The 27,037-nt window shown below is 36.8% G+C and overlaps 1 protein-coding gene across 1 annotated transcript in view; it reads left to right on the top strand.

Annotated features, from left to right (window-relative positions):
* LOC145673393 (uncharacterized) overlaps positions 1 to 27,037 on the top strand; it is a 475,904-nt gene that overhangs the window by 120,874 nt on the left and 327,993 nt on the right. The window lies entirely within an intron of this gene.

Raw genomic sequence — 27,037 nt, 5'->3', positions numbered from 1 at the left:
GTTCCTACGTATTTCCGCGTGTCCCAATTTTTCTATTGCTGAACTTTTAATGCTATCTCTAATTTCAATCCAAGTATCCTCAACACTAGTGCACTGTTGAAAATGATTTATTCAAAAATGAATACATTTTACTACTCAAAAAAAAATTGAGTAAATTAGTCTCAATTTTGAGGAGAAAATAACTCAAAAAATGAGAATGAGGAAATTTAGTTGCATATTTGAGTCAGAGACTGGTTCTCAAAAACGAGTAATAATGTAGTCTTAAAAAATATTGTTTTATGATATAGATATATCATGGAATATCGTGAGATATAAAAGACAGTTTGCAAATGCAAGATTATGGAAAACAAGTACGAACAAGCTAACATAAGAGCACAAAAGTCCTTTATAATCCTCAACTATATGTTCTCATTCTGGCTGATGGAGGAACTACTTAGCGGATAGATAAAGAGAAAGTTAAAAGGAAATATGGACGAAAAGTGTTGTTTACTAACAGCATATATCTAGGATTTCGCAGGTAAGTACTGCTAGCAACATGAATTTAGTTTTAAGTGTGAATGCAACATTGCTTGTGTGCGATCATTGTAATCGATTGACAGTTAATCACGACAATCCATTATTTTCCTTCTAAAATCATGAGTAATGCTTCTAGGTACTGGTTCCCAGATAGAATGCCCGGAAGCCTCACTCTATGCTTCTGGGCATTCTTTATCTTAGACAAAGTTCTTGTGTTAATGATATGCGACTTTCCAATATATTCAGTAAATGGTTTACTTCTTTTTTTCTTTTTCTTTTTTTTGTGAATTGGGGCGTGCAGGTTTACTTTTGGCGCTGCACTCTAAATAACTGTTGTTAAAATACAATTCTTTTAATAATTTCCTTCTTATTGTCCCCTAAAAGATTTGTGGCGGGTGACATGAAAAAACTCCCTTGCGGGAAGGTTCTAGATTACTGGTCCCCCATGTAGGTTAGTAGCTGGGTTGGTTTCTTTCTCTACTAAAGTTTATACATTTAATCTACACAGTATTGCCGAGCGAGCGTTAGCGAGTGAAGGCGGTTTAGAGCCCCGCAGGGCACGTTGTTTTCTCTCTTTATTATTGCTCAATGGGAAGGGGGACCAGTAATCTAGAACCTTGCCCTCACTTGCAGGCCTGTATCCACGCGGGGGGTCTAGGGGGTCGGGCTCCTAAATTTTTACTGCCTGCCTAAAATGTTCACGGTAGGCTTGCAAATGAATATAATATGGTTGGATTCCCCCCCCCCTACATTTTTTGGCTGGCTACCGGCCTGCTCACTTGCACAGATAAAATTTCAAGGGACCACCAGAAGTATTAGTTGAAAAATTGCAATTCCTTTACGATTGCCATATAAATACGGATTCCGTATCTGTTGCATAAAAGCTACAGCAGACTGTAGTCTTACTCGAGCAGACTGTTTTATCAAGTTTTGACACATTTCTTACATTCTCAGGTTGGGTTAAAGTGTTTTTTTTTTTTTAGCACTAAATAACAAGCTCCAGTACTACATACAGATTAACTTCAGAAGGGCTCGATGTAAATACAGTGTGGACGTATGGCATAAGCACGAACAAACTTGTGCTAGGTGGCAATAAAAGCATGAATGCTATCTAACCGAGTCAGTGCAGGACGAACCTGGTGGCACTGTGCGTAGGTTTCTTTAAGAAAATTTCCCTCGACTGACACAAACTTTTCACTTTATCAGATTTTCCGTTGTTTGTTGAGTGTCCAATACTTATGACAGAAGTTATGTAATAATTTTAATTTAGCTATATTAAGGAAACTACCACCAGTGGCGTCATTTAGGGGGCAGGGAGGGGTAATTGCACCCCCTGAGATTGAGATTTATATAGATTTTTTGAGTAGAATAGTAGTCAGTGAAAAACGCAAAATTTTCTTATATCAAGGGGTCTTGCCCTCCCACAAGCAAAATCTGAAATGACGCTTCTGCTACCAACCACATTTGTTTTATTCATTTACTTTTTCCTTCTATTTTTACGTTTACGTTTTTTGCAAAAGTATACACACAGCCAACAAAATGAAATATCAGTGATTTATTTGTGGATTTTGTAGAAGGGGGGAATGTTTATGCAAGATTGTGTTCCATATAACAGAACAACTTTAAAGTGGGGTTGGGACAACGATATTTTTAAACATACCTACTTTGAAATTATGGTACTAGTTTGATAAGGAGACCCCCAAGTTCATCATTTTTTAAACTTATTTAAAAACAATTTCATGATAAATACGGATAGGTACGTTAGATAAGATTTGCTTAGGTAGATTAGATTGCATGCGTTAGTTACCTTACTACTTTTTGTCCTACTGCTGAAGGCAAGTGTAGAGCATCCAGTAAAAGCCCTATAGTTGCATTGCAATCTGCACACCATGTCATAACAAGTGTCACACTCCTAAGTAAAACGGTTTTGCTATGACATGTAATTCTTCAGTCTGTTCTAATTTGGTCCTTAAAGACCAAATTCCCAGCCCGAACAATAAATACAACAAAAGGTAAGAGTTTACTTTTGGCAAAACAGTGATAGGTGCACATATACTGTGGTAGTCCCCTCCCACAAAACTGCAGGTGACGTCACGCAAAGGGTTAGCAACACTGCTGTTCAGTCGGCGAGCCTACGAAGCGGATATACTCGGAAAGCAGCGGGAAAGGCTCGTCCACTTCGAACTCGACGTTTGCTGGAGCAGGCAGGAGCAAGTAGTGAGCTCCTAATCAAGAAAGAAAAATAGGACGTGCTACATGGCAGAATAAATTTCATAAGTATCTCAGTTTATCTGAACAGTGGACAAATATTTAGTTAAATACTTCCACAATATAAAATATTTTAAATTGTATACTTAAATATTGAGGCCCTCAGCCTAATAAAAATTGTTGTTTATATTCGATTGTTTTCGTTCATCCACCTGCTTAAGTCGCATGCCATTAGCTGTAGCTTTTCTTACATGTGTTTTACCTACGTTTTAAGTAAGTAACGAGGAAGCGTATTCCTGCTGTTAGCTGCCTTGGCCGACAACGGTGAAATTTTCACTTGTTGCGAGGGTTTGTGGGTCCTCGGATATCTCTTCAAAATTATTTAATTTCTGGACGCCGGCTCATTTAATTAAAAGAATTTTGAAGAGATATTCAAAATTAAATAATCCAAGGACCCACAAACCCTCAAAACAAGTGAAAATTTCACCGTTGTCGGCCAAGGCAGCTAACAGCAGGAATACGCTTCCTCGTTACTTACTTAAAACGTAGGTAAAACACATGTAAGAAAAGCTACAGCTAATGGCATACGACTTAAGCAGGTGGCTGAACGAAAACAATCGAATATAAACAATAATTTTTATTAGGCTGAGGGCCTCAATATTTAAGTATACAATTTAAAATATTTTATATTGTGGAAGTATTTAACTAAATATTTGTCCACTGTTCAGATAAACTGAGATACTTATGAAATTTATTCTGTCATGTAGCACGTCCTATTCTTCCTTCTTGATTAGGAGCTCACTACTTGCTCCTGCCTGCTCCAGCAACCGTCGAGTTCGAAGTGGACGAGCCTCTCCCGCTGCTTTCCGAGTATATCCGCTTCGTAGGCTCGCCGACTGAACAACAGTGTTGCTAACCCTTTGCGTGACGTCACCTGCAGTTCTGTGGGAGGGGACTACCACAATACTTGAGCCTAATTTTATTAAATAGAAGGGGAAAGACGCTACTAAATGTCATTTCTGATTATCATAAGTAAGTTTTAATACCATTTTGCTCCTTGTACTTAATAAAATTAGATTCAGGGGGGTGTGCGCCTATCAATGTTCTGCTAAAAGTAAACTTTTGGCCAACAAAATATACTGGTATTAAAATGAATCCAGAATTGAACAAAGACAGGGTTAAGCTGAATCATGATTTCCGGCATGCTATCTAACACTGTCTTTAGAAATTAACAATACTTTCACATTGTACCTCACTTTAGCAATACGTTGAATAGTGTAGCAATACGAGGTTGTTTTATATCGGACACCGTCTTTTTCCCAGTTGATTTGTTGGTAGTAGCATGATGGCATGGGGTCCATTTTTTGTCCAGCTGATGGCATACTTTTCTGCATTGAACGAGGTAATATCCGGTCCATTACCGTTTATGAAAACAATAAATTCGAGGGTTTTTACAGATAAATGGTTTCTAGTATCAGTATGTTGGAAGTTTAAGCTGGAAAAGCCTCTCTCACACTCTGCAGAAGAAACTGGAAGAACACTGATTCCCATGTTAAGATTTTGTAGGTTTGGGCCAATATTAGGTTTCATCTTATGCTCTCCAAACTCCTGCAGAATTTTGGCTCCGTTTAACTTTCTTGCAGACAATTCATCTCGCCAATTGGACTGTAACAAAACCTCGGCCCCACTGAACGTTTCGAGCTTATGTTATCTGGTAGACCCTTGCAATCTTATTTTCTGGTACTTTTCAAGAGAATTGTCTAAGGATTTTGCCAGTGAGACTCTACAAAACTGACCAGTTTCTTCAAACTGACGTAATTGTTCCATGGACATGCCCCTTTTTCTTTCAACGCTTCCAGAACATTTACAGTTTTCCAATTTTGCTTATTACCTGTACAAGGGATTCAGACCTTTCTTGTAGAAACAGGCTAAGGATATGTAGAGGTTCCAGCGCATCTCGGATCATGGACATTTCATAAACAAAGTTCCACTTAGTGAGTTTTACGTACAGATCTGAAAATGTTGCACGCTACTGAAAGTTTCGCTGCAAATTTGTAGAAGCTTCTCGAAAGTGTTCCATTAGCGCAGGGTAGGACTTCCGCAATGCTTCCACTGAACGGTACGAAGAGCCTAACCACCGTACATCAAAAACTTTAGTAATATTATAGAAGCGAATACTTAGTTCTCGTGATATTAATTCGATTTATCTCCTGTTTTCGGGGACATTGAGTAAACACCGTGCAATCGCTCTACAAGGCTTTGAGAATGAATCATACCTGAAATCGTATTTACAACGTTGTGAACAGCCAGTTCCAGCTTATGACTCATGCATTGAAACATGAATAAAGTGGTGTCTAATTCTCGCTGGAGTAAAGAAACAGCACCATTTATTTCGCCTTGCATGTTATTTGCGCCATCAATACAAACTGCTATAAGTCTTCCCCGTAATATCATTTTGGAAAGATTCATACTTTCACATACAGACCAACTATGGAATCACAAACCTCTCTGCCTATTGTTACCTATAACTCAAACAAACCTAAAAATATATTGCTATACACCTGATTAACTACAGTACGGATATACATAATGAGAACAGACTTATGATACACATTGGAGAATTCGTCTATCATTAGCGCGAAGGGTTCATCGGAATTCGCAAGATACTGAGTCATTTTTCGTTCATTTCTGTAGTAGTTAATATTTGAACACGTAACATTAGAACACGTAACAAGGTTCATTCCATTTATTTCTTACTATTTAATAAGATGCATGGTAAACGAGAGACGATTTTGCGCAATAACATAGGCAGTTCTAAATATCACAGTTGTCTTTTTAACACGAATTTCATTCACAATTAACACGAAAGCCTCTTACTTTCTTACTTTGTGTACCGGAATTATTTGCTTTTAATCGTCAGGAGCTTTTCTTTTATTAAAATATAGTCTAATATCCATTTCCTTATGTTTTTCTCAAGTTACTAATCAGTGGTATCAGCTGCAAGATTTTTCTTCGGGAAACAATTCTATAAGCAAGACCAGATAGCTCACGACAATAAACATACTAAAAAAGTAATGAATTGTTACTAAAATATGGAGTTGAATTATTGTATTTTAAAACAGATTGTATAGCCTAAGAAAGGTGGAAAATATCTTCCCAGGCTGGGAAGATAGAATTAAACCTAGAGACAGGGAAATCAAAACTTAGAAGGGGGGAAATTCCCAGGCTTCCCTGGCTACAAATAAATCCCTGTGAAATATAGTGAAATCTTTCAGTTTAATATCCCATGATTATGCCTTTAGGTTAAGGGAGACGATGATTAAAGCAAGTGAATGATGATGGAAGAATGAGAAAGTGGGAGGAAACGGGAGTACCTCAACAAAATCCACGAACACAATGTTGTTTATCACAAGCTTGCTTGGGTGAAAATCGTACCAAGGAAACCATGCACCTGAGGTAAGCGCTCCCCACTGAGCCACCGTGCACCCCACTAGCTAACAATGGGTGCAAATTATGCTACTTGCAGCACACACAAACTATTGCAATTGTATTGGTTTATTTCTGAATAACAAAGAACAATTTAAGTAGTGATGTTCGTTAACAAGAGTCTAATTGCTACTTCACATTATTCATGTATGCGCTTTTCTAACATTGCAGTAAAACATTATGACAATGAACTACTTTGGAACTTAATGATTAGAAAAAGATAAAATATATTACTTAATAGAATATATTTGTATAACAATTAAATCTTTATATTTCAGATGGATTTAATTTAAAAATTTGTTCGGCGCGACAGAGTCTGTTTTCAATGTCATCTGTTTGGCAGTGATAAATTTCTTTAAGGTTTCGCTAGAGAAAGTTCTTGGTAAGTAAGATCAAGTTTTCGTGTATATTTATCATATTTCAGGTTGCATGTATAAATATGTACACAAGAGTCTATTTGTCATCAACACAACCCTACTTCTGGCAAAGCACCCATTTGTTTTTTTTTTGTTTCTTTCTTTCTTTACATTATCTTTTTATAGTGTCTATTCACAAACATTGTTTTATTGTTATAATTCAATCGCAGCAAATAGTAGCTTTTATATGCTTTACTTTGAAAAGTAAAAATAAGTCAGTATTTTGAAACACGTAATACCTTTTAAATAAACGTACATGAACTCAAAATTGCACATCTTTGGCTTATTATCTTTACGTCTTAAGACAGTGATGGGCAAAGCATGGCCCGCGGATTAGATGTAGCTCCTTAAACGTTTCCACCCAGCCCACGACGTGATTCATTACCTGACGAATATAACATCACTTCTGAGAATCAGTGGATTATACTTCCAGCCAAATTATGAGAAATGTTTAAAAATGCATTCACAATACCATTTATCACATTCCCCTTCATGATCTTTCGAGTATTAATAGAGCTTGGTTTTACAAGTGATACAATCACTGTTTTTTTTTTTTTGTTTTTTTTAATTATATTGGCCCACCTATATTTTTTTCCGTTTTTCTTCAGCCTGCGGCCCAAAATGTTTCCCCATCATTGTGCTAAGGAATATAACAATTGTCTAGGGCTTTAGAAAGCAGTACACTTTAAGTAAAACCTTATTTCAACTCATGGAAGTAGTTTTTGAATAATTTAGTGTGATTTACATTGTACTTCAAAAAATATTTTGGCAGACAATAGCAATATCTACTAATTCCAAACATTATTATATACTGACTTAGTCATATTTTCTCTCTATAGCAATCAATTGCGCACTACATTTGCTTCCATTTCTACTAACACAAGGTGTAATCATACGTAAGAAAGGAGCTAAAATAGTAAGGAGTCCATTATCGTTCAATTGTAGTCATAGTTTCATAATTACAGAGTTAATACATTTACTTTCCAGGTTATACGTTTTGGAAATATCTTAATAGAAGGATGGTTTTATAAATAATTTGATTTGCATACTAATGGATGGTTCTAACGTCATCTGTATATGTAGCAGGGTTGGCAAAAACCATGGTTTTTATTGAAAAAACAAAAAAAAACTGTTTTTTTGGTTTAAACCAGGTTTATTTGGTTTAAATAATTTGCTCTATATATTCATATCATATATGGACAGAAATAAGTTTGTTTCGCCTTGATGTTATTATGCAACAGCCGGGTTATGCTGGAAGGGGTCACATAAGCTTAAAGCGGAATAAAAACTGCTTCTCGAGTTACATCCGAGAAAAATTGTCCTCCATTTGAACTCGGAACCAGGACTAATTGGCCACAAATGCGATACCTCTGCCGACTCACTCACGAAGGAATCCTGATAAAAATACGTTGTACTGATCTTTACATGCTTCTTAATGTAGCTCTCAATAGTCATTTCAGAAGGACAAAAAGATAAACAGTGCACAAGTGAAACCATTATACTGAATTACATATGGACAATTTCAAAGTACTACGGAGTACAGACGAACTAATTTAATTCAAGTTAGTTAACAACGACTTTTATTGGTCCAAATTAAAGAAATACAACGACTTAATTTGTATATCACAAAGATAGGAATTATTTGAGTCCACTTTGGCTCAGACTCATTTATACATAAATAGATATCGAAGATACTTCTCATTTCACTAAATGCCTCTCGTAAGGTCTGTATGACCCTCCTTTCCCCCTCCCCCCCCCACACACAAAGTACGGCATTTCGATGTATTTTATCAATAGTAATCAAAACAATTTTTAGAATGTTTCTTTGATTGCAATTACATAACAATAATAACTACAAAAAAAAATCACAAAACAAACATTTATAAACTTACATAAAAAAAGTTGCTTTTGTAGTATAATCTTTTTGAGTAATGAATGGGGAATTTAGGTCTGAATATAATACGAATAATATACGGGAGTGAAACGTGATAACCCACAAATGTGTGTTCATCAAGATTTTACAAACACTTACACTTTTACGAACATTTTCGTTATTTGGTTTAAACCAGTTGGTTTTTTTTTTTGAAAAAACCAGCTGCTTTAAACATTGGTTTAAACCATGGTTTAAACCAGCCAACCCTGATATATAGTCATTAAGTTTCCTTTCTATGAATAAAGAATCTCTATTCTCAAGCAGTGGCGTAACTAACAGGCTCCCGGTATTTAAGTTTCGGAGTATAACTTTATAATGTTTGGATGTTAAAAGCACTTTGCAGAGTTCCTCCGTGGCTAAGCGGTTAAGTACGCGCTCTTGGCGCGGGAGACCCGGGTTCGATTCCCGGCGGGAGCTCATGTGGTTCGGATTCCACGTTAATCAGTAGGTCCACGTCTCACATAGCCTCGCTGCTGAAAGGGACGCTAAACTGAAATTCAACTCCATTGAAAAGCACTTTGCAGGTTTCATATTACTGCAAGAGTACTCTACTTAGAGGAAAAAGAAATCACGGAACCAGCTATAATAGATTTAGTGAATTCTACTCGGAAAATGTATCGCCTTTTGACAAGTTTCCGATGAGTAGTGAAGAAACAATTTAGTGAAATTTTAACTTGGAATTAATTATCCAATTATTTAGTCGTAGATAACTTCCTATGTTAGTAGTGTTCTGGATTTGTGTACTTCTTTGCAACTGTATCTCACTGTGCCTCTGACGAAGCCAATCCTGAGCGATCATTCAGTACACTAAAAGCCATCAAACTTTATATTCGTAGAACAAGGTCGAAGATGAAATTGAGCTCAGCCCCGTAACTTGGGCTTTTTCTTGGAAGACCAAACATTAATTAGACCTCCTAAAATATGTCAAGTTGAGGCCCCCTAGAATAATGATGGCATTTGAAGTGAAATCCTTACTAAACGTGTTCGATACTTCTTGGGGCGCCAGTTAATGGTTTACTAAAGTAAGATCCAGATTACATATATGCTACATCTTAAAGGAATGTATTTCGTTCAGATAGTGGGGCAGCAGAAACATCTTAAATTATTTGCAATGCTTTTGAAAATAGTACGGTGCTTCACAAGTTAACTAAATGAGACAATATGTTGAAAGTCTTACTAAATATATATTTTGTCTGGGGCTCTAATAGGACACATTTTACTGAATGAGGCTCGGAACACATTTTCGTTTCATTTTTTTTTTCCTGTTATGTGGTAAACCTATTCCAAGCTTTATTTATAAGTTCCTGTTCATATCACATCATACAAAGCAACAAAGTTTTAACTCAAATGAATCCTATCAAACAACTGGAACCTTAATTGGGGGGGGGGCAGTTTCCCCATTCCCCCGCAAAAGTTACGGCATTGGTTGAGCCCTTTGCCAATCCTGAGCACTGAAAGCGAAGAATGGCACCACGTTGATATTGAGAAAGTAGTCAGCGAATTACTCTCCGAAACAAAACAAAAAAAAAAAAAAAAAAAAATACGCCGGTTTAGAAATATGTGAGCAAGTTCCACAAGTTGTGACGAGTTTACATATGTTAGTTGTAATGTGAACGTTAGGAAAAAAATTATTTCTGCTCTTGCCTTTGAGGTGAGCGGTCCCAGGTTCGACTCCTGGTGGGGACACACGGCCGAAAGAGTGTAACAGCTTTTTCAGACCTTCCATCTTGAGTGAAGTCTTTCTTGGGTTTCGTTCATTCATACCATTCAAATGCCGGGATGGAGGTACCTAATATAATGGTCCCAGGCTGCTTCCTTCCTTTCCCAATCCTTTCTTCCTTCCCTTTCAACGTACAGTGGGCTCGCTGAGGGACGTCATCCTTTATACGGGATGGGCTAACGTGGCCTTAGATGCCGACAGCCCAGAAATCTAATTCCTAATTCCTAGAAATTATTTCTTTTAAGAAACTTTTTAGTCCCATGTAATTGCTTAATAATAATAATAATAATAATAATAATAATAATAATAATAATAATAATGTGCAATTTTTGTATATTAGCAAGTAGTGTCTGACTAGATGGAAAAATAACTCTACTACTGTATAAATTGTACGTGTGCCATGAACGTAGAAACAGGAAGAGCCCTTTTGACATTTTCGCGGATGGAGGGGGGCATGCATTCTTAGTTACGCTACTGTTCTCAAAGCATTCTAGTAATTTGTTTAACAATTGCTAAAAAAGTAGAAATCGAATAAGGGTGAAATTTTATATAACTTAGAATTTGTGGTGTGATTCATTGTTTCTTTCTTTCTTTTTTTTTTTTCGTCACACATAAGCAGAAATGACTAATTTTCAGGTTTATTGTTTCCTTGTCTTGCATAGATGAAACAGATAGAAATGTTTTTGGTTACCTTTCAATTTCCTTATTTTTATAATCTTATTTCAATTGATATTAATCCTTCCAGAACGTGACAACCATACTATTATTATAAAGATCGCCATAGACGAGTCAGGCCTTAAGTCTTTCATTTGATGTTTATTAGGATCACGCAAGTGGGATATATATAATATTGTAATGTTAGTACCATAGGTGTTCATTTTACTCCGACCTCACTCACCTTCATTCTCACAGTGAATTGGCCCTCGCCCTCACCTTCGAAGAGAGTTGACCATCGCTCTCGCCTTCGTGTTGGGAATTTGTCCTCGCTCTAGCCCTGACAGTGACAGTTGGCCCTCGCCCTCGCTGTCCAAGCTTGTCATCGCCCTCGCGTCATTATGGTTGAGAGAGAATTTGAGGGTGAGGATGCCCTCGAGAGGGCCATCCTCGCAAGGGTAAACACCTCTGGCTTAGTACGTCCGTTACACCGCTCAATAACTCTTCAACAAAAGATAATTTTAAAATTGTTTTCTGCAATCAACAGCTAGATAATTATCTCGGAGGAGTTCGTTAATGGATGTGATCCACTTACTTGTAGTGATAGAAATAAACCATTTCCGGTTAACGTTGATCACTATAGAGCATAGACAGTAATCTCACATTGTATATTTTTTTAATCGATTAAGCGTCCCTAGAATATATTCCATTTCCACTCTAATCACTCTGCTAAAACACTAAATGGTAGATCTACTACAACTTCTGGTTTCAGTATTAATTGAAGAAATATTGCGTAATTCTCTTTACTGTCTTTACCAGAGTCTATATTATCGTATTTCAATTGATACTAATTCAAATTAGAACGTAGCAACACTAATATTATTCGAGATATCGCCATACACGAATAAGGTTTATAAGTATTTCATTTTATTTTTATTTCTATTGTCACTAATTACACAATCTCTTTGTTTCCAGGGAGATGAAGGCATAGACACATTTATAGCAAATGAAAAGCTTCTGGGAGGATCTCGAACATAGCTGTTGTTTATCTTGTCCATTGGCAGTCGTCACAGACTATTTTCCAACGAATGCATACATCTGTCATAGTACTTTGTAGGCATATTCAGAGGGTTCATGTATCCTCATTGTCTTATCTAAGTTGTTATAAAAATTGTGCTCATGTATAGACTTTGTTTATTATTTGACAAATAAAAAATACAATGTACAAACATATTTTCCTTTAATCAAAATGAAACTAATATATATACATTTAAGTTTGTGTGTGTGTGTGTGTGTGTGTGTGTGTGAATGTGTGTGTGTGTGTGTGTGTGTGTGAATGTGTGTGTGTGTGTGTGTGTGTGTGTGTGTGTGTGAGTGTGTAACGTCGCATGATTATGTTTCAAGGCTAAAGGAGAAGGCAATGATAATGAAGTGATGCAATGAAGAAAGTAGGAGGAAACGAGAATACATCGAGAAAACCAGTGCACATAAAATTTGTCCACCATATCAGACTTACTTGTTTAAAACTACGCAAACCAACATCACGAACAGTTTAAGTTACAAGGAGCTTGTGTGTTGATTAAATTAAAATTCTCATCTATGCTATTTATGGAAACAACAGGTATCAGCATAAAAATGTAACCTTGCAGATTCAAAATTGAGTAAAAAAGTACTTTAACAATTAGATTATATTAGTATTCAAAAATAGGAAAGGGAGTATTTATTCTGCTGCCTTGTTGGCACAGGGAAACTTCCCCAAAATTACAAAGGTAGATGAATTTCACACTGCACTAAAAAATTTATAGTAAGTACGCCTTCTACCCATTAATATTGATGTTAGACATTTTCATCTTCAAAGCTGGGAAATAAAAGTAATTTTTGAAGTACTCGTATTTTTTCAAAAACTGATTTCTATTTTCCAACTTTTAAGAGGAAAATGTTTTAACTTCAATATTAATGTGTAGAAGGCGTACTTACTATAAATTGCCCAGTGCAGTGTAAGAGTAATCTACCTTTCTAGTTCCAGGAAACTTTCCCTGTGCCAGCAAAGCAGCAGAATAAGTACTTTTTTCTCATTTTTGAATACTAATAAAATCTCATTTTTGAGTACTTTTTTACTCATTTTTTTAAAAAAAAAAACCTTCTCATTTTTGAGTAGAGTTTTTCTTAAATTTGAGAGTAAATATTCTCAATTTTTGAGAACGTGTGTTTCTCATTTTTGTGGCTATCTGAGCATTTCGAATACTTTTCTATTCACTTTTGAGTATACATGTTCTCAATTGTGAGGAGAGCATTACTAGTTTTTGAACAAAGAGTTTCTCAATGTTGATTACATTCATCTCATTTTACGGTTAACTTTCTCATTTTTGAGAAAATATGATCTCGTTATTTTTGAGAAATAGCAGTTTCTCATTTTATTTAAGAATATTTTATCTCGCTTTTAAGAGAATTTTTACTCAAAAGTGAGTAAAATTTACTCAAATTTGAGTACATATTGTTCTTATATTTTGAACACCCACACATTCTCACTTTTGAGAACAATGTATTCGGAGCTATTCTGAGAACACAATGTTCTCAAATTTGAGTCAATTTTACTCATTTTTAAGTAAGTATTTTTAACAGTGTGCACTCCGAGTCTTCTAAAACCGAGAATCTATTCGAAACTTCAATCTGGTATTCCTCTCTTATCTGGATATCTTCTAATTTCTTTAAATTAAATCTCTCCGTTTTGGGACATTGAATATTACCTTTATTGAACGATAATCTCTCCCGTATAATCGCTACTACCAGGTAGTGATCAGTGTCACAATCAGCCCCTCTAAACGACCGGACGTCAATTACGCTAGATTGCCTTCTTCTATCTACTAAAACGTGATCAATTTGATTATGTGTTTTTCCGTCTGGTGATGTCCAAGTGTATTTATGAACGTCGCGATGTGGGAATTTTGTACTCTTCACGATTAGGTTTTTGGATGTTGCAAAGTTCACGAGTCTAACACCGTTGTCATTACTTTCCTTATGCAAACTTTCGTTCCCTATAATCGGTTTGAAAATATCCTCTCGTCCTACCTTCGCATTGAAATCCCCTAATAGAATCTTCATATGGTATCGCGGGAGTTGGTCAAATATCCGTTCCACTTCTTCGTAAAAACTATCTTTTATATCGTTACCCTTATCTTCAGTTGGAGCATGTACATTTAAAACAATAATATCACACCACCGTCCCTTAAGAGTAATAAAAGAAAGTCTGTCAGTAACAAATTCTGTTGGGTATTCCACGCTCAAACTGGCTTCTGTTGTTGTCTGGGCGCTATATTCAAAAAAATATGATCTTGAGAACGGCGGGCATTTCAAACAAAACTTCGAGTATATAGTAGCAATTCTTGTCACTGACATCTCTCTCCACACAATGGGTACCTAGAAAAAATAAGGAATAGTATAAAGTTTTCCGAACACTAATACACTATACTATAATTACCAATTAGCAAAAATAGTTTAAAAACATGCGAAGTTGTAAAAGTTCTAGGAGTGGTGTTGGAGAGTAAATTACCTTTACAATCCCATATAGAAAACAATGTGTAATGAGGCTCTAAAATTACTTGCATTTTTATTCAGAAATACAACGGATACGAAAAATAAATATCCTATGTTTAACCTATTTAACGATTTTATTACATGCAAGTTAGAAAATGCTAACTTCATATGCTTACCAAACAGTAAATATAATATTCATAATATCGAGCGGATGCAAAATAATGGTTTATGTTCTCTTTATTATAAGAAGTATCCTTTGTTAACAGAAAAAGAAAAAAAACTCTTTGCATGATAGATTACCCTTATATTATGGGAAATCTCGCACTAATTTAAATAAACACTCAACTCTGATAACATTTAGAAAAATGAAATAATGTAACAAATTGATATGTACCAATAAAAATATAGATTTCTTTATGTAGTTTAAAGTATTTTTATTTAGAATTAAACGAGTTTTACTTCAACCTAATACCTGGTGGTATTATAAGTGTCATATCACATTTGATATATTTACTACCCTATTTGATATATTTTGCGTATATAAAATTTGTAAATACAGCCTTATATATTCATAAATGAAACCTGCATTATATGATCAGACAAGTATAATAGTTTATATGATATTGCGAGACCACTATTATCATTTACATTTCATATCTAAGGGAATATGGTGAAATAGATTTAAAAGTTTATATGATTTTACATAATATGTAAAATCATATAAACTTATATTATTATCCTCTTAGTTGGAACTTATATTGTATAAGTGATATCATGTATCGTCTATCGTAATTGGGGAAATCCTGTCATGGATAAATATTATAATAAGAAAATAGTAAACTTTAATATATAAAACTTTCTTGCTTTGTCTCCATTTTCGTATAAATTAATACCTGTCCGAAATTTCTGTTTACATTCCTATACACACACACAATCACATGCACACGCACATACACACACACACACACACACACACATACATGCATACATACATATATATATATATATACTGGGTGATTAAATAAGAACGTACCATGCCTGCACGTAGAGCCTTCAAACAAAAAATTGCATTACCAAATCGTATGTGTAGAATCAAGTAAAAATAGTAGCGTGACCAGTGGCGTCTCGTGAATACCTCCAACGGGGGGCAACTTCAAAAGTTGCAATGGAAAGTGGTAGAACTGTTGGATTCGTTCGAAAGGACATTAAATGCCATGCAACTTTTAAGAACAAACTTTGTCATATCCTTTCCCATTTAGCCGCTAGAGGCGTTGTTGCAGACTTGTATCTGACTACCCGTAGCAGGCCTTTATCTCAGCTAATAATGGACATAGAACCGTCAAACAAACAATTGAACTACCAAATCGTATGTGTAGAGTGCAATAAATATAGTAGCGACACCAGTGGCGTATCGTGAATATCTCCAACTGGGGTCGTCTGCAAAATTTGACATGGAAACAGGGGTTGGTTGTACCTCCATTGAAACAAGCGCATAATGTGAGAAACGTCGAGAGGGAACACCCTTGCACTATCTGACTTTCACCTAGTAATGCGACCGTGTTGCTGCCAAAGAGCAAGAAATTGGGTAATTTCGGCAAATAACGCAACCAATTCAACTTATTGTTTTGGTGCTCAAGCGTTTTTATGTCTAGAACTTTGCGAGTTACATGGAAGATGGAGTGCACCCTCCGCTATAATGCAATGAGAAAACAATGCTTCTACACGTACAATGTCGAGTACAATCCATTGAGAATCGGAGTGAGTATAAGGTGGCGTTATTACCAGACGTGTCGGAAAATAACACCACTTCCTTTACAACAACGGAAAGGTGTTGGAATCGTAAAGAAGTACATTTTGAACAGATGTAAGCAATGTTCTTAGCAATGTGCTACCTGCTTTGGTGGTACACAAAACTCATAGTCATCGTACGCGTCGTTAACCCGTAACTATTTTGATGATTGCGAACCTCTTAACACAAAACTGGAGTCATATGGAACACTACTCGTCGGAGCCAGACAACAATGCGCAACCAGCTTCACAAAATGTTCAAAATCCAGATTTAACAACGCTGTCAGAATCACATAATTCGTGAAACCAAATCTTGCATTCATTACATGGAATCCACGTTTTAAGACCCTCTGAGATCATTGTAATATCCTCCACAGTCCCCACGGTGCATATCTCCAGCCTTCGTCTTTCTAGAGGATGCTTGTTTCTTCGTGCCGGAAGAAGTTACCAAGAGGCCGTAAGAGGAATCCCCCTGGGATGAGATTTGCTCCTAGTTATTTTAGCTGTGGGCAGAAGCTCATGGATGGAGTGTGCACTCGATGGTGTTGATGGAGAGAAGGAGGCTGGTCATGTGCTTGAAGGTGTTGGTAGAGGTTGCTGTTGCTGTGAGACATCATTTCAGGAAAAAGCGACATCGGGTATAGCATTTTTGTTAAAAGGATGCCTTGTAGCGCTGAAGCCTGAAATTGTGTTCTGAGGTGTTGCTGAACGGAACCATGTCTGTGAAAACAGTCTTGGTAACTGTAGCTTCCCAAATATTCTTCCTGGATGCGTTCGTCGATGTCAACTGCTTGAGAGCAGTACCATTTTAACGATTTGAAGAAGCTCTTGTCGAGCTTTTGAAGTTCATGGCTGCAATGTGCAGGCAAGCACAGTAGTTTAATATACATGGTTTCACCAGCATTAAAAATGGTAATATCAAGATGACCGCTATGGCAATCTACAATATGCAGTGCTCGGGCAGGGATCCGATGTCTGTTGAAATGTTCCAGAAATGTATGGAATTCGTCCTTTGTAACATAAGCTTTATGTGTCATTGCATAGGTGTTATTACCTGACCAGGATAGCAGTGCGGTTTTGGGAGGATGGCGCTGCTGTTGTGTTTACATCAGTTTCTTGGCAAGCGCGGTGGGACAGGGGAGCGGAGAGTTTCATTCTATAGTGTATCCAACGGTGTTTAAAAATTGCAGTTTGGATGTTATGCATAGCCTAATCTCTTTCCGCTTAATAAAGAACGTTGTAAGTTGTGTGGTTGTAATGAACCATTCCTGCAGTACTGCAGATGTATTGTGGATAGTGATATATGAATGGAAATTACCAATTTAAGAACAACATAGAACAATTGACAATTCAGTGAGCTTCTACCGTGTATTAAGCAGATTGTATAAAAATTGATTACGTTTTATTCGATGTCATTATAAAACAGGAGCAGCCTGCAAAACGCTACTCGCTAATTTGTTCGCAAGTTAATGTGGAGGGTGTATTTTTGTTGTAGTTTTTTCTTTTTTGTTTGTTTGTTTGTTACTTAAAATTTTCTGCAAATAACTTCAATAACTTTTGAAACTGTTTGTCTTAGCTTGAGCCAGAGGCGGATCCAGGCTGAATGTTTGGGGGGCGGTCATTCGAAGTCAAATCAAGGTAAGAGTGTATTGAAAAAAAAAAAAGGAAAACAACTTTAGTAAAGGAGAAGTAGCTATTTTCTGCAATTTCTAGAACAGATATAGCCACCTGCGATTTCGAAGGTGGACATTTTATTGCGCAAGAACGCCAATGTAAGTAATTTCTTGCAATTTATTGCTTTATTTGACTTCTGCAACGTAAAAAAAGTAAGGCCTACCTATTTTAGGTTTTATTTTACATTTATAATACAAAAGTGGAACTTCTTAGATTTTATTTTTAAAATAAAAAATATCCTATTCTGGGGGGAGGCAATCGCCCCGGCCCCTGGATCTGCCCATGACTTGAGCATATGCGTGAAGTGTTTTATTACGAACAGGACAAAAAGAACTGATAGATTGATTACAAGTAATCCGGTTAGAAACACTGCTGCTTGCATTTTAGTTCCAAAACCGGCCGCCCGCACTCGTTGGCTGGTCATGATATACCTGGAGGATGATCATCACCAAACAATTTTTTTCATACTTTCTCTTGTATAACATCATTGGAGGGATCCAATTTGAACCTGATACATTAATCCACGTAATAACACTCACAGTTGCGCCTTTTTCGCCATGTTGGCATTAAGTACGCACTTGCTCCCTTTCTATGCCAAAATGCTTAAGCTACTGTTGTACGTTAGTTATAGTCCTTCATTTAATCTTCATTGTAAATAAGTTCAGGATTGTCACAAGAGGTTCATAGCATCAAGCGTACTTTCCAATAGCGTATACAATTCGTTCACTGTAGTTCTGTTGAAATGCATGAGTTTACCTTAGCTGAAATTCTCCGCCTTTCTGCACACGATATTCGAGGTTCTTGCCACGAAAGCATAAAACCAGACGTTTCCGGCTCTACCACAACGACAAAGAAAAACAAACTTTTAACACTAGTATTAGTTTCGACTAGCGATTAGATGGAGTGGCGTTATTCCCCAACGTAATAGTGGCGTTATTTCCAAAAAATAGACTTTGTTTTGGTCATTATTTCTATACCAAGAATAGCGGTCCTGCATATTTTATCTATATCATAATATTATGCAAGTACGGCCCTATCAATCCATACCTTTAGTAATAGTAAAATCTTACTTTTACCCAAACAATTCGCCTACCTCGTTTGACGCACTAAAAATTTGCGAGCTGTTTCCTCTGCTCCGTGGCTGTCACGTTATCATTTGTTCACTGGTTTCTCTTTATTGACACCTGGCTGACCTCTAGTCTTTGTGTCTAAAAGGAAACACGCATCACTGTTTATCCCACACTCATAAGCGGTCACCTTACGAACCACCTGTTCATGCTAGCACTGTGCAAAGCATTAAATTGCGTTATTTGCCGAAGTTATCCTATGCCAAGGTGTTTCCTCTCGACGTTTCTCCCATTTTGCGCTTGTTTCAATGGAGGCACAACTAATCACTATTTCCATGGCAAATTTGGCAGATGGCCTCCGCTGGAGATATTCACGATACGCCACTTGTGTCGCCATTATTTTTTGCACTCTACGCATACGATTTGGTAGTTCGGTTGTTTGTTTGACGGCTCTATGTGCATTATTAGCTGAGATAAAGGCCTGCTACGGGTAGTCAGATACAAGTCTGCAACAACGCCTCTAGCGGCTAAATGGGAGAGGATATGACAAAGTTTGTCCTCTAAAAGTTGCATGATATTTAATGTCCTTTCGAACGATTCCAACGGTTCGAACGATACCACTTTGCAATGCAAATTTTGAAGTTGCCCCCGTTGGAGGTATTCTCGAGACGTCACTGGTCACGCTACTATTTTTCTTGCATTCCACACATACGATTTGGTAATGCAATTTTATGTTTGAAGGCTCTACGTGCAGTATTAGCTGAATAATAGGCCTGGTATGTTCTTATTGAATCGCCCGGTATATATATATATATATATATATATATATATATATATATATATGGTGTTTCCGTGGTGCTGTGCAAGACTCAGAGGGATGAAAGATAATGCCAAAAAAGCAATTTAAGGATAAAAACGAGTGTCCGGAAATGCGTCCTTTTGGAGACAGGGGCCCTCGATAATTTGTTGCAACGTTACGAAAATGGCCATAACTCGAGAAGGAAATGTCGGATTAAGGTCTGGTCAAAGGTCTGCAGATTTCAATGATGTTGGAATGGATTGAAAGCAGGGGCGGCGTAAGGGTAGCCCCAAAAGAAATATAGGATATTTCTAACATCTACAACAAACATGAGACAAGAAATTGGTAACTGTGTTCATTACAGATGTTTCGAATAGTTATGATGCCACTAGCTTAATTATGAGCTCTACACAGTAGTATGCTGTGAAAGAAAGAGGTACGTATGTGATGGTGACTGTGCACGTGGAAAAGGTTTAGAGGGATAGTGAACAATCAGAAAAGAAAAAAGTCCGAGTTGAGGAACTACTACTACCAGCACATGTTACAGTACAATAATTAAAATTGTACCGCGCAGTGATGGAGTAGGTCAACAAAAACGTGACACACTACTCGCTGACCCACCACACACCGTGACCTAAATCCACTCTGACCCAACATGCCATATAAATCGACTGATTCATACTGACCCACGAATTTAATATTGTCCGAGTGGGTCAGTTGTGGTGGGTGAATGGTCATTCTGGGTTGCGTCTTTTCCTGTTATTGTTCGTCCGTTGTGATTTGTGGGTCATAGAAGGACTTAAGTTCTCGTGAGTCATGGAAATGACTCACAACTCACCGATCTAGGTTCAAACTTGCCTTACGTGACTCACGGGCGACTGACCCGCTCCAACTCTCCGCGCAAATTAACACAAATGATTCTGGGTAGCTACTGGTTTGTCTACTTGAAATTATGTTACTGTGTCACGAAAGTTACAGACGAGGTGTATCGACTAAAGCAGTGATGTAGTTATTTTCTTACACGTAATAGCTGTGAACATATTTTCTGTTTGAAACAATACAAACACAGAAAAAGTAAATGGCCTGTAGACTGCGTGCCCGCCCTCTGTACTGCAGTTCGAAAGATTCTCGTGTCTACCGCATCAGCTGTCAATTGCCTGTAAGGTGTTTCGTCAAATGCTGTTGATAAAGCGTGTTTAGACTTTGTTAGTGTTGATAGACCGGTGTCGTATTCGCCCGGTTGTAGTTTGTGTAATTACCTTTCAGTGCAATGGAGTTTGTGTTTGACGAGCTCGCAGGTATGGCTTTTACGTATGGAATGGGGAATGGAAACAGCCTTGAAGCAGAGATGTTATATCATGCACGATTTCCACAAAGGAGTCACCCCACCTGTTGCATGTTCTTGCGCTCTTTCCAGCGTTTGAGGGAAACGGGACAGATGCAACCACAATTTCACGCCTGCGTGGAACACAAATTTATCAGAACGCAGAAGAGGTGCTTGCACGTGTGGAGCAGCAACATTCAACAAGCACTAAGGCCATAGCACATGACATGAGTGTGACGCAGAGTACTGTGTGGAAGATACTACATGAACAGGAATTGCAGAGACTGTGCGTTTAATAGTAGTAATAGTCAAGTTTCAGCCGCCGAAAACCCTTACGCAACAATTGTACGGAGCCATTAGGAAAACTTTTCAGTGAACATGTGGGAAGGCATCGTTGGTGACTACTTACTATCTTCTGCTATGATGCTTAACTGCACCAGTGAACATGCTGTTACTGCAACATACGCTTCCAGAAGTATTAGAAACTGTCCCGCTTGTTGTTCGACAGCAGATGTGGTTTCAGCATGACGGAGCGCCAGACCACTTCGCTGTTGTTGTTCATGCTTATCTCGGTGAAACATTCCCAGATAGGCGAGTGGTTATAGTTGCATGACCCGGACCTCACCCCAACTGATTTCTTCTTGTGGGGCTACATGAAAAGCCTTGTCTACGAAACTCCTGTAGAGAGCAAAGAGGACCTCCTTGCACGCATCCTCGCTGCCAGTTACATCATTCTAACACAACAGAGATATTTGTGCATGTATAACAAAGCTTGCTCTGACGTTGTTATGCATGCATCGACGCCAGGGGATGTGATGTTGAACATAATGTGTGAAACTGCACATGGTAAGTACAGTCTCTATGTTTTATGTACAGTACATTTACGATGTTTCACGGTAGAGTTTATTTAGCTTTGTGTTACGAGCAGTGTATAATTAATGGCTTTGTTCTGAGCCCTGTGCCAAACGCATTCCTTTCTATCTGCACGATACTCAAGGGATTTTGCAAGCATCTTTCTCGTCTCGTTTTACGTTCTCTGCACACATATGTCGTCCTGCAACGAACTAGCTTCCCAGAATCATTTGTGTTCTTCTTCGCGGACCGTCCAGCTTCGGTTTCCTTTCATACTCCTACCGCGTAACTAGTGTACTCTCGCATGTACTAGTAGTAGTTTCTCACCTCGGATTTTTTCGTTTGTGATTGCCCTCCTTCTCTCTAAATGTTTCCATCGTATACAGCCATTATCACGTACGTACTTCTTTGTTTCTCAGCATACTACTGTGTGCAGCTCATAAATAAGTTAGTAGCATTATGACTATCCGGAACATGTGTTATGAACACAGTTACCAATTTCTCGTCGCAGGTGTGCTGCAGATGTTCGAAATATGCTATATTTCTTCCGGACTACCCTTGTGCCGATCCTGCTTTTAATCCTTTCCAACATTAATGAAGTCTGCAGATAAAAATAATGCACACTGCCGTTTGCCGGACCTTAATCCGATATTTCTTCTCGAGGTGTCATTTTTGTACCGTTGCGACAAATTGTCGGCGGCCTCTATCTCCAAAACGACGCATTTCGAGACACTCGTTCCTATCTTTAAATTGCATCTTCTGGCATGATATTCCATCCCTTTGAGTTTTGCACAGCATCACGGAAATACCCTATATATATATATATATATATATATATATATATATATATATATATATATATAAAATCGGAAATATGATTAACGGAATAGAATTGCGTAGCGCATTCTTTCGTGAATCTAATTGCTTGATACATCTTAAGAAATGAACGAATCTTATTTGCATAAAAATAGAAGTAAAATAAATTTTGAAATTCTATATCAAATGAACTCGAGAATATACGAGAGTTATTCAAACAGGAACTTGTATGTATGTGTGTGTGTTTACATGGAAGATGCATATACACAGAAAAATCTTTAAAAAAATATTTTTACGTAGAATAAATTGCACCAAATGCAGGTATTCCAGGCCTTAGGAATGGCATAAATACCTTGAGAGAAAAGTGTTATTTTTTATCATTTCACGCACTCGTATACCTATCTCCCAACGCCTCTTTGAACCATCCAAAAACATTAAGAGCTAAAGTGTGCGAGTTATGAAGAATCTCGAACGTGTGAATGAAAGACTCAAACTTGGTAGCTAGGAATCTGTACACCATTAACAGGTCACCATTTGGTCGGGCATTGTTATAATGCAACAAAATACATTAAGTCAAAAGCTATCGTCGTTAATTCCAGTTTGTAAGTTAAAGATGGTATTGGGACAGGTGTGCGTAATCAACTCTGCTCACTCTTATTTGTTTTCATATAAAATTCTAGATATCCATATATTTATTCCAGAAAAGAATGAGTACATTAATTATGATTCTCATCTTGGCGGAGAATAACAATCTATGGCACGTGGTTCACTGTCTTTTTCCTCGAGTTGTTCCTTATTTTGACCCGAATTTCATCTGCTCTAATAATTCTAAACCACAAATCTTTTACCTTCACCTTCGAAAGGACGCAGAAGTTTATCACAGGCAACAACACGACTGTCTATTAGTACATCAGTTAGATGATGTAGCATTAACTTATAGAATCACATAATATCATGAACAATAATTGTACTGAATCAACACTAATAGCCAAAGTGGTGGCAATTCCCTTAACGCTAATAAAATATTTTTCTTCATATGCTCTTCCACTCCGATGATATTTAGTATTTTGAGCTATCAAAACTTGGTGAATCTTGCCATGTTATGGGGCGTCCTTCACAGAAATTACAAGCTTAGAAATTTTCTACGCCCCTCTTACACTTGATGAAATGTCCTCCTGGTGTGCATTATTTCCAAAGACGAAAGAAATTAAAACTACAATACATGCTTATTCAAAATAGTTGCCGTCTGTCACCACATATTTTTGTCGTCCCTCAGACATCGACTGGGTTCCGCTGCAAAATTTTAACTTTTCAATATTGTATCGTATGATCATCAAGGAAGATCTTCCTCTTCAAAGAAGTTATCGTAGTGCCAGAGGAAGCAGTAATTAGCGGCAGATACGTATATTGGATGAATACAATGATTAAGGAATGATTTAATACTATAGCTCATAGAGTCCTTTACCATCCTTCACCAGATGTATCCTAATGATGATAAGTGCGGAGAACTCCGACGTCCCCATTAACCCACACTCAATCAGTGAATTAAGCGCGACAGGTGGGCGAACATTTTCATCGAATATGGGGATAACTTGCCTGTTGACGAGCGCTAGATATTTGCGGACAACTTTGCCGTACATTTTATTAAGTTCAGATTGTAATTAATTGCATTTCTGTTTTCGCCTCACTTTACAAAGATATAATAGATGATTCTATCATAATATCAGTATCAGCATCTTATGTGAGAGAAAAGGTGCTTAAGGAAACCGTTATGACGTTGATCACCATCTAAAATTTGTCCTGAACGTTTACAAATCTGGTAGAAGTAAACGTTTCATATTAAGTGACAACCCGTTGTAGGAAATACTTTTATTTATTCCCTGCATTTAGAGAACTGCAAACCTTCAGAGGACAAGTCCTGTTCCCTGTATTTGCTTATGTGACACCTGTGAATTCAAAGATATTACCTCAACGATTTCATTCTTCATTCATGTCCCAAATGCAGTGAGAGTTTCTTATAATAGCCTATTGTGGAGAATATTCCAGTTTTAACTTGTAAAAACAAACTTGTGTTCTCTATGATGTATTTTCAAATAGCACTGCTCAAGATGGTACTACCACCTTACGGTCTGGGAAACACATGCTGTTTCCTGGATATAAAAGATTGTGTTCCGCAAGACGCGTGACTTTAGTGCTTCTATTTATTCTGTTACTGGGATAAGTTTCTCACAAAACGTTAGCAACGGCATTTGATTTTCGCATCAACTTAATATACTCCTTCGTTTCCAAGAAACACAGTCATAAACTACCTATTTCTGGTAATCACTGGCAGAGATTTTGTGATTACCGGTACTTGGTAATAGAAATTCAATTTCAATTTTCATCATTGACCAATCAAGAGTGGTGGTTAGTGGTAACTGTGGTTAATTTCTGGTAATAAAAATATTTACTACTCTGTTAGTAATATATATATAACACTGAAAGATGTGCAGTGGGCCACAGAAATTCTTGATGTACAAAATGCGTGAGATAGGCAACCCAACTAACGCCTGTTCCAAGATTAATTACGCCTGGTACAGTAGTTAGAATAGCAGAGTGAAGTTGCCCCCACTTGTTAAAAGAAGAATTCCGTAAAGAGTATTTTCGTGCGGAAGTAGAGTAAAACGCTGACTGACGAAATGACAAAAGAGAGTCTTTGGATACTTAAACTCACAGTACTTCTTGTTTGTATGATACAGACAAAAAATTATACAGGACAACTTGAAAAATATACGGATACCAGAGACGCCGAAGAGAAGATAACACTTAGTGAATCTTATAATTAGAGACCGGATGTTAGGCAAAATGCCTATCCTTTAATATTAAAGATATGGTCAAAAATAACATTTTTAAGTTTTTATAGTTTGTTATAGTTTCAATTTAAGCCAATTTTATTTTGCCTATTTTGCCTATTTGGCCCCTTCCTGCCTAAATAATTGCTTTAGTACCTAATGTTGCCTATTCTATGCATTTTCTTCGAAATAAGGCTTTATTGGTAAAAATATATAATTTAGTATCTCAAGAAAGGATTCTGCCTCTTCGAGAAATAAGTGTTGTTTGTAGTAATAAGATGCAATAAAACTTTGGACTGCTATGTGTACTAATAAAGTGCTGTGAAATTTTGGACTGCTGTGTGTACTGATTAAAATGTATAGAATTTGGTTATATGTAGCGATAAAGCGCTGTATAGAATGTATTTACAAAATACACGTGGAATACATGTCAACCTTCGTTTTTATATATATATTAAAAAATATTAACAAAGAGGTATGTTTCTATATTCTTTGAACAATATCTATGACTTGAATTTATTTTTTTAATTGTATTGAGTATTTATCTTCGTTATTTCGAGTTACACTTTAGTGCCTATTTTTTAAATTTTAAGTGCCTATTTGCCTGCCTATTTTCTAGGTTTTTAATGCCTAAACATCCGGTCTCTACTTATAATAAATTCAAATGAAGTTTATACAAACAAGTTTACTTAGGTCATATAACTATAAATATTTAAGTATCAAATAATATACGGATAGATTATGCGGTATATATGGTAGGTTGTTTTCTTTTAACTATCCCAAACCTTTGCAACGAGTTTCACACTAGTCCTACCTGAAAATTATTAAAAGTATGGGTGGATCGTTTGGGGGAAGAATCCAACCCCCAATGAAAATTTTTGGGGTCTAACAGGGCGTGAAATTCTAGGTTTTGGCGCTACTGATTCATACGTAATACTACTTCGAAAGAAGAAATTGTTCATTTAATTATTCGTTAAATAATTTTTGAAAATACTAACTACTGGAAATTTGTTTGTAAATATTAAAAAAAAATTCGATAACACTCAAACGAGTTGGAGAACTTATTCCTTATTAACGTATTTCCGTTAGGTTACAAATATAACTGAGGGTTCATGATTTATATAATATATGTGAAATTTTACACATTGAGACACAAAGAGAAAAGGGGACAATATAGTGTCACCAAAAACATTAAAAATACACGAAATTAACAGTTAATATAAAATATAGAACCATTCACAGAATTAATTTTGTAACTCGTTTTCTCCATTCATTTTCTTTCCTTTATTTTCAAGATTACATCATCACTGAATTTCTCCACTGGAGATTATCTTTCATTTAGCAGCATCGAACTGGAGCTCAGGTTTGTAAATGAAGCATTTTAAAAAGGTTAAACAGCGAAGGCGGGCATCGAATCCG

This window comes from Thermobia domestica, chromosome 16 (genome assembly GCF_964235325.1).
Source record: "Thermobia domestica chromosome 16, izTheDome1.hap1.1, whole genome shotgun sequence".
Classification (NCBI taxonomy): domain Eukaryota; kingdom Metazoa; phylum Arthropoda; class Insecta; order Zygentoma; family Lepismatidae; genus Thermobia; species Thermobia domestica.
The sequence above is the reverse complement of the archived record's forward strand: the minus strand, read 5'-3'. Positions and strand labels throughout refer to the sequence as shown.